The following is a 9605-nucleotide window of genomic DNA, read 5'->3' on the forward strand; positions in this document are numbered from 1 at the left end:
TTGCTAATCGGTAAAATCATAATTTCGATCAAATCACACATCGCAGTATACTAGACCCTCTAATTCTTTAAGAGGTTTATCTAAAAGATTGGCGATATAACTAGGACGACGTTTCAAATACCATACATGAGTTACTGGACATGCCAGTTTTATGTATCCCATTTGATATCTTCGTATCCGATAATCAACAAATTCAACTCCGCATTGTTCACAAAATTTAGGGCCCTGCTTTTCATTTCCAATTACTCGATAATTTCCACAAGCGCAAATTCCACTTTTTATAGGTCCAAAAATTCTTTCACAAAATAATCCATCCTTTTCCGGTTTATTGGTTTTGTAATGAAAAGTATAGGGTTTTGTCACCTCTCCAACGGTTTCTCCATTAGGTAGGATTTTATTGGCCCAAGCACTTATTTGTTGGGGAGAAACTGAGCCAATTCGGAGTTGTTGATGTTTATATCGGTCGATCATAGAAGACAAATTCTGATTCATTCCGATTAAGCTTCCTTCCTATTAATCTGGAAGTTCTTCTCAGATACAAGGAAATGATTCAGTTCCAGAGCCAAAGATCGTAATTCTCGGACGAGCAATCGAAAAGATTCTGGAGCATTTTCAGGTTTAGGTATTGTTCCTCCAATGATCATAGTACCAAGTACTTCTTGGCGAGCTCTAATATGATCAGATTTATAAGTAAGCATTTCTTGTAAAATATGAGCAACACCAAATCCCTCTAGAGCCCAAACCTCCATTTCTCCTACCCGTTGTCCTCCTTGCTTGGACCTTCCTCTAAGTGGTTGTTGTGTAACAAGTGTATAATGTCCACTGGAACGCCCATGTATTTTATCATCAACTTGATGAATTAATTTCAAGATATAAGGTTTTCCTATTATAACAGGTTGTTCAAAAGGGTCCCCCGTTCTTGCCATCAAATAGTCTGCTTTTTCCTGGATACTCGGGTTCAAATACCCATGGATTCGCTGTTTGCTTACCGGCTTCATATAATTCGGAAAACACTAGTTTTCTCGAAGCCTCTTGTTCATATCTCTCATCAAACGGTGCTATTCGATAATGTCTATCTAGTAGACTCCCTGCTAACCCAAGCGAGCATTCAAATATCTGTCCCACATTCATTCGTGAAGGGACTCCTAATGGGTTGAAGACCATATCAACAGGTCTTCCGTCTTGCAAATAAGGCATATCCTGTCTAGGTAAAATTTTGGAAATGATACCCTTATTTCCATGTCTTCCGGCTACTTTATCGCCTACTTTCATTTCGCGTTTCTGTGAAATATATACACGAATCGTTTCCGGATTATAACTAGAACCCCCTTTTTTCTGGATCCATCTCACATCGATGACTCGACCCCTCCCACCTATAGGTAATTTTAGACAAGTTTCCTTTGAAGTGGATACCTGAATCCCAAGTATGGCCCGTAATAATCTATCTTCTGGAGCATATGATGATTCTTTCGCCACCTGAGGCGTTAATTTACCTACTAAAATATCGCCCGTCTCCACCCAAGATCCCAGCATCACAATTCCATTTTTGTCTAAATTGCGGAGTAAATGGGCTTCTAGGTGCGATATTTCGTTAGTGATTCTTTCAGGACCTTGGCTTGTCACATGAGTCTGAATTTCATATTTTCGTATGTGAAAAGAAGTATAAATATCTTCATATACTAGACGCTCGCTAATGAGTACCGCATCCTCAAAATTGTAACCTTCCCATGGCATATAAGCTACTAATACGTTTTTGCCCAAAGCGAGTTCGCCACCAACCGTAGCGGCACCATCCGCTAAAATCTGTCCCTTTTTAATGCATTTACCCCGCTGAACCCGGGGAGTTTGATGCATACAAGTATTTTTGTTGGAACGTTGATACATAACTAATGGAATGCTTAGAGTATCCCCATTACCCGATAAAATAATCTTGTCAGTATCGGTAGAAATGATCTTTCCCTCTTGATCGGCTATAGCGGGAACCCCTGAATCTAGAGCCAATTGGCGTTCCAACCCAGTTCCAACAATGCACTTCTCGGAACGCGAAAGCGGAACTGCTTGGCGTTGCATATTAGAACTCATTAAAGCCCGATTCGCGTCATTATGCTCGATAAAAGGAATGAGGGAAGCTCCCATAGAAAAATATTGAAAAGGAAAAATACTTCGAAGATGAACTTGTTCCCATGCAATAGTCAGGAATTCTTGGCGGTATCGAGCCGGAACAACCTGTTCTTCCTGAATACCCTGATTCAAGGCCAAAGAATTTCCTGCCGCTACCATATAATATTCATCTCGACTTGGGGATAAATAAAGCATCTGTGCTTTTTTTGATCTCTCAAATATTTTATAAAATGGACTTTCTAGAGACCCCCAACGACCAATCCTGGCATGAATTGCTAAGGATCCAATAAGTCCAACATTGATTCCTTCAGACGTGTCAATTGGGCAAATGCGTCCATAGTAACTAGGATGGATATCTCGTATCCGAAAATTAGCAGTTCGCCCGGTCAATCCTCCGGGGCCCAAATAACTCAATTTTCTCCCATGAACTATTTGTGTCAATGGATTTGTTCGATCCAAAACTTGAGACAATGGGTGTAATCCGAAAAAGGATTCATAAGTGGTTGTTAATGGAGTCGAAGTTACCAAATTCTGAGGAGTCGGTATCAATTTATGCCTAATTGCTCCGCATATAGTTCCTCTAACTACATTTTCTAAACGAACCAGAGCCAATCCGAATTGATCTTGTAAGAGATCCGCTACAGAACGAATACGCTTATTTTTCAAATGATTCATATCGTCAAGTGTACCCATTCCAAATTTCATTCCAATCAAATGATCCGCAGCTGCCAATATATCTCGCGGTAACAAAAATGTATTGTTCTGAGGTATATTAAGATTCAGTCTCTGGTTCATATTTCGTCGACCAATCCTTCCTAATTCACATCTTTGCTGAAAGAATTTCTTTTGTAATTCCTTACACAAGGATTCAGAAAATACCGGATCCCCGCCTACACAAGAAAATTGTTGATAAAACTCCAAAATGGCATTTTCTTTTGACCCAATTTTTTTTTTTTCCTTATCGGTCAGGAAAGACAAGAAAATTTCAGGGTAGCAAACATTCTCTAGAATTTCTCTTAGATTCGAACCCATAGCTGATGATAGAACTAGAATAGATATTTTCTGTTTCCTACTTACACGAGCCCATATCCTTGCTTTTCTATCAATCTCTAATTCGAACCTCCCCCCCCAATCTGATATTATGGTACCAGTATAGACCGAAATTCCGTTAGGATCCAATTCTGATCGATAATAGATACCGGGGCTTTGCAATATTTGATTGATCACAATTCTGTATATTCCATTTACTATAGAAGTTCCGAGGGAGTTCATTAAAGGAATGTTTCCAATAAAAATTGTTTGTTCTTGCATATCCTTACTGGTTTTCAAAATTAATCCTGCGGATACATATAATTTAGAAGAATATGTGAGTGATTCATATACAGCATCCCTTTCTTTTATCAACGGTTCCACCAATTGATATGTTTCCACAAATAATTGAAATTCAATTTCTTGATCTGTATCTTCAATTTTTGGAAACTTATCAAGTTCTTCTGTTAAGCCCCGATCCATGAACCCACAAAATCCTTCAAATTGTATCTGATTCAACCCAGGTATTGTATACATTTCCCCATTTTCATTCCCGAGCATTTTGAATTTCCCATTTATCAAAAAAATCCCATTCTTTTCTCATTCTTCATCGAATCATATGAATCGATCTAATAATGATGGAATTGAATTTCTATTCTGTTTACTGAATCACATGAAATTTTATCTAACTCCATATACCATATAATATATATGGAATGTATGAAATGCGTATGAACGGAAGAAGAAAAATTATACTCAAATTTTAATTTATATTTATAACAAACAGCTACATAAAAGAATTGATAAATGCCATTTAGCCTTATGGAGTTTTGTATAGAATATCAAAAAAAAAAATAATAATTCAATTTCTACCATTATTATGATATTCCATATTCCAATCCGATTGAATACCAGAAAAATGAAATGAATTCCTGATTTGATCTGTTCGTTGAGATAAAGACAAAATAATCATAAAATATATATCGGGAGAGAGTTGATTTTTCTAGCACTTAATTTTTTCATAGATTCCATTGTTCTGTTCAAAAAATGATTCGCAGAGAAGAGAGATGTTTTTACCCATTTTTTAGTTTTTTATTTTTTAGTAGAATATTTAGAATATGATTGAAGTGCGTACGAAAAGAGGGCTTGTATTTATTAAACATATGCAGATATAGCATTTCTATTTATATATGTCTTTCCTCTTTTCTTTTTATTCCATTATAGCTCTCTAGTGGAGACAACACATGGCGTGCTCTATCAAAAATTCTATTTTTTCTTTAATTTTAATCTATTCAATGAAAAATTGAAACACGATAATTTCTTGCTGATTCCCTATGGACATCATATCTAGATAGATAAAATACCTCATTAGATAACTAGAGCTGTGTAACAACTTATGTTCGGGGGTTTACATAGACTCATAATTGCTGTTATATTATTATAATATAATTTATAATTATATAATTTATAATTGAAATTAAGAAAGTTTTTTTATTGAATTGAAAAATTGAAAAAAAAAATCAATACTAATTAGTTATGTATCCATTTTTATTTTCTTATACCATTAGAGAAAGACAAGTGAAGAAGAATCGTCCATAAATTTGCCGTCAATAGTTAATAGTTAATGGTTCCAATTTTTTTGTCCTGCATTTTTACTTTTGTAACTGAGAATCCACATTTTCTTTTTCAATAGAAAAGAAAAAAGAAAGGGAAAGTTTTTGTTTTTAGATATTGTGTGTCTTGAGATACTATAACCAATTGAAGGTATGGATCCAATCTAAAAATAAAAAGGGGATACTCTCATTTTTTTGTTTGTAGCCTTTTGGCGACATGGCCGAGCGGTAAGGCGGGGGACTGCAAATCCCTTATTCCCCAGTTCAAATCCGGGTGTCGCCTGATCAACAAAAAACGCGAAATCCTATATTCTGTTTTGCTGATATAACTCGACCAATTTTCTCCGGCAAAAACAAGTGTAAGAAAAGGACTCTTGATACTTTCTTGATTATAAACTTGATTATAAACTTCCGGAGGTTTTGTTTTCTAAAGTGTTGTAAATCCTTACGTCTAGGATTCAAGGAAAAACTAGAGTAGTGGAAGGGAATGAGTAAATCTTGATATGGTAGCCCCTCCCCTACTAATAGAGGGGCTACTATCGGAGTCTTGAATTAGATTGGATAACGGGAGTGTTTAATTAACTAATGAATGGTTGTAGAAGGGTTGGAAGATACTTTGTATACAGACTGATGAAAGTCTCTGAGTGTTCAGGCATCCAATCAATATTAGATTGGATGGATAATTGGCTTTTACTTAATAAGGGACACCAAAAGAAAGAAGAAGTCTTATTATTGCTACATGTGAGTAACATTCTTTTGATACTTCCAAAAGTGTTACTGCGTATTTTGCTTGTGCTTAATGGTTCTCGATTTTACTAGAAATCATATAAGAACTTGTTATAAGCGGATTTATTGAAGTGTTTCATCAACGGTGGTGTGTCAGAATTCCCTTTTCCTTTTGACTCTGCACCGGTAATTCCACTATTATTAGTGAACAATAATGGAAAAATTCCTTCCTATTTGTTTCATATTCATAGAAATTAGGGGACATAATACACATGGATATAGTAAGTCTTGCTTGGGCTGCTTTAATGGTAGTCTTTACATTTTCCCTTTCACTCGTAGTATGGGGAAGAAGTGGACTCTAGGGGTACTTCTAATTGGGTTGAGGAATCAAACCGTATCAATTGTTTTCTAGATCGTTTTGCAAAGCCTTTTTAACTATTTTATTAGTCTTCATTTCGAAATTCTTGGATTCTAGTGGAGTAATGTATTCTATGAATAATACCCTTTCAATCAAAATCAAACAAACATTTCAATAATTCCCATGTTCGTATTTCGAAAGTAAAAGGGATACGGATGATAGGCAATTTATTAAAAAAAAAAAAGAATTCTTCCTAAATTTTCTATTTTGATGAACCAGCTCTTACCAGAGTTATATATGGACAATGAGGGACAAGGAACCCCCCCCCCCTTTTTTTTTTCTGTATTTGTTTGTTTTTATTTCCTTCCCTCTTTACTGTTACTGTTCAAAGAGAAAAAAAGTAGTTCTTTTATTTAATAAGATCTTGCCTTAGTGTAGTCACATATTGCACACTTACCCCCTGTTTTATTTATTATTTTAGGAATTTTATTTATGCCATGCTTTATTGACTCATTTCATATCATGGATCAAAGAAAAGAAGTTAAATTAAAAATCGGTTCCATGAAATGAAAGAATTAGAAAATCGTAAGACTTGCCTTTCAATTATTTCAGATTGATTGAAATCAACACAAATAAAATAGATCAAGCGAAGAAATAAAATTGAGATACTATGTACATTACATATATTTCATTACATATATTTAATTGATATCGACATGTATGAAGATACATATTGTAGATTCATCTATATTAAGCTTGTATCTTTATACATTACAATAATAGATATGGATAGTATGGTAGAAAGATTCATATTTTTTTTCTACCATACTATCGAGTTTGATAGGATACTGCTGATTCTAGTCCATTCATTTTATTTAATTTATTTAAGACGTGAAATTGGAATCCTTTTTTTCTTAAATCCTTGATAAAAAGTCAAGTTTCATTCAAATTAATCACTTTGACTGACAGTTTTTACGTATATTATAAGTAAAAAGGCGGTAGGAACTAGAATGAACAGCGCTGTAGCAATAAATGCGAGAATATTTACTTCCATAATTTCATTGTTTTTTTTACTTCGCAATAACTCGGGATTTAATCCCATAGAGATGATAAATTTGTCGCTTGTAAATTCAATGCGATGACTTACATTTCAATGACATCGAATCGGATCAATATCATGAATAACAATATCTAAGCTATCAAATCGATTCACCGTCGAGAATTGAATAGTATAACATAGGAAGCTCTTTTATCCACACCGAATACAAAATTGGATTCCTGGCCCAATCAAAAGAATTCCTTTCCTTTATTTCTATATATTCTTTTCCACTCTTTCTTTTCGATAATCTACCGCCTTCCTTGTACAATCATCTGATGATGTATCATCTGACTGCTTTTCCACTTTCACCGTTTACAAATAGTTTACAAATAAACCCCAACAAAAAATGGAAAGGAAAAAATAAATAAAAAAGGCTATCCTTGGGAATGAAATTCTTTCATTTGTATTCCCTTTCACAGAAAATGGAGGGATCAATTGATGTATTTTTTTTTTATTGTATCCGTCGGGACTGACGGGGCTCGAACCCGCAGCTTCCGCCTTGACAGGGCGGTGCTCTGACCAATTGAACTACAATCCCAGGGCAATAAAGAAAAGTGTACAGCATAGATATTCTTATGATTTCATTCAAGCCATTTTCTATTTAAATTTTAGATTCGAATCGCCGTGTTGTAACAAACAAAGGCGCGAGTGATATATTGATATCCATACGGGTATGCGCTTTAGTGAGAGCAACGCGGATTACTAGTTACTAGTAATCCTTTCGTTATTGCCAAATCGATCGATAATCAATTTTAAAATGAAAAAAAAAAAAAGAGTCTTTTTTCTTTACTTTACTCTTTCTTTTCATTAAACTTTATACTTAATGATCCTGATATGAATCTAGATCATTATCAAGGTCAGAATTTATGGGAACAAATAAATAGAACAAATAAAAAACAAATAGCGGTAGGGATGGATATATCAGAAAATTGGACTTTTTTTATTCTTCCCTAATTTTTTTGTTTGGCTTTTCTGGAAAACAAAATACAAAAAAATGGGCATTTTATGTTATGGCGGATCAGCGAATTATTGGGCCGAGCTGGATTTGAACCAGCGTAGACATATTGCCAACGAATTTACAGTCCGTCCCCATTAACCGCTCGGGCATCGACCCAGGAAGAATCAATTATAGGTTTATTGATAATCCATGATCAACTTCCTTTCGTAGTACCCTACCCCCAGGGGAAGTCGAATCCCCGCTGCCTCCTTGAAAGAGAGATGTCCTGAACCGCTAGACGATGGGGGCATATTTGCCTGACCGACATCATACTATGCTCATAGTATGAACAGTTTTTTGAAATTGTCAATATAATGGAATGATATGACTAGATCCGAAAGCTTTTTCCATCTTTTATGATTTTCCATTTTTGATTCATGATTTATACTCATAAATCATTCATTTGAATCGCCACTCTATTCTATATAGAAATAAATTAGATATAGAAATAAATTAGATAAATTCAATCTATTATATTATTATATTATATAAATCGATATTATAAAAAGAAACTAGATTATATTAATAATACAAAGTATAAGATCCTTTCGGGAAGTGATTGGTCTGACATAAACATAAAAAGGGGAGTTAAACTTCATTTCTTCCACTTTCATTCTTCATTTCTTCCACTTTCATTCATTGATTCACTCATTATTAAGATTAAGACGAGACAGGCGTATTTCTATCTCACACTAAGCCAGGAAATTAACAAAAAGTAAATCTGGAATTTTGGGAAGAGGGAGCAAGAAGTTATCGAAAATTATGTGTGTTTTTTTTTTTTTCTAAAAATTGGGTTCGGTGGACAAAGCAAATCTCTTCATCACATGTTTCGATAAAATATATTGGATCCATGTCGAATTGCTAAGGTACATCTATTAATCAAATCAAATAAATGAATTTCGTTCTGTTCTGATAAGCCAATTATGATCGGCCTTGAAACAATTCATTGCATTGATATTTATCAAATCCAATATCAATAAACCCATTTTACCCTCTACACGTTAAGTAAATTAGAATTCTCATTCCTGAATGAGCTACTAGCCACTATGAGTCTACTGCATATACTTATATATATATAACTTATACTTATATATATATATATAAATAGATCTTATCGATTCATTCAGTAATTGAATCGAACGGCCCTTTTAACTCAGTGGTAGAGTAACGCCATGGTAAGGCGTAAGTCATCGGTTCAAATCCGATAAGGGGCTTTTGGCTTTTTTTTTCATAAAACTCCAGTGAAATAGTAGTATTCATATTTAAACGAAGAATAGGGGTGTTGTTTTTATTGGTAATAAAAAACCAACTGTATATGTATAATAATTTAATTAGAAACTGTATAATTTAACTCTAATAAGTTATTATCTAATAAGTTATTATTCTAATGAGTTAGAGTAGAGTAATTCTAAAAGAAAGTTGAACATTTGTTTATTATAATGAATAATGATAAGTCGTCTCTTGAATTGACAAATATATATATATATTTTTATTTTTATTTTGCATTATATTATTCCAATCAAATCCATTGTAAAGAATTGTAAAGATTAGAAATCAACAAAAGAAAAAGTAAGTGGATCTAACCCATTGAATCGTGACTATATCCACTATTCTGATATTAAAATTCGATAGAGATGAAATTGGAACAGTAGATTTCTTTTT

General features: G+C 34.0%; 4 non-coding genes across 4 annotated transcripts; 2 read left to right on the forward strand and 2 right to left on the reverse strand.

The window, feature by feature from the left end:
- Positions 1-4974: 4974 nt before the first annotated feature.
- TRNAC-GCA (transfer RNA cysteine (anticodon GCA)) lies at positions 4975-5046 on the forward strand. Its single transcript has one exon. It is a non-coding gene; the product is annotated as a tRNA-Cys (tRNA).
- A 2364-nt stretch (positions 5047-7410) lies between these two features.
- TRNAD-GUC (transfer RNA aspartic acid (anticodon GUC)) lies at positions 7411-7484 on the reverse strand. The gene has a single exon. It is a non-coding gene; the product is annotated as a tRNA-Asp (tRNA).
- A 492-nt stretch (positions 7485-7976) lies between these two features.
- TRNAY-GUA (transfer RNA tyrosine (anticodon GUA)) lies at positions 7977-8060 on the reverse strand. The gene has a single exon. It is a non-coding gene; the product is annotated as a tRNA-Tyr (tRNA).
- A 1025-nt stretch (positions 8061-9085) lies between these two features.
- Positions 9086-9157, forward strand: TRNAT-GGU (transfer RNA threonine (anticodon GGU)). Its single transcript has one exon. It is a non-coding gene; the product is annotated as a tRNA-Thr (tRNA).
- The last annotated feature ends 448 nt before the right edge of the window (positions 9158-9605 follow it).

Source organism: Durio zibethinus, unplaced genomic scaffold (genome assembly GCF_047325235.1).
Source record: "Durio zibethinus cultivar Kanyao isolate XHJ-2024 unplaced genomic scaffold, ASM4732523v1 HiC_scaffold_192, whole genome shotgun sequence".
In the NCBI taxonomy this organism is placed as follows: domain Eukaryota; kingdom Viridiplantae; phylum Streptophyta; class Magnoliopsida; order Malvales; family Malvaceae; genus Durio; species Durio zibethinus.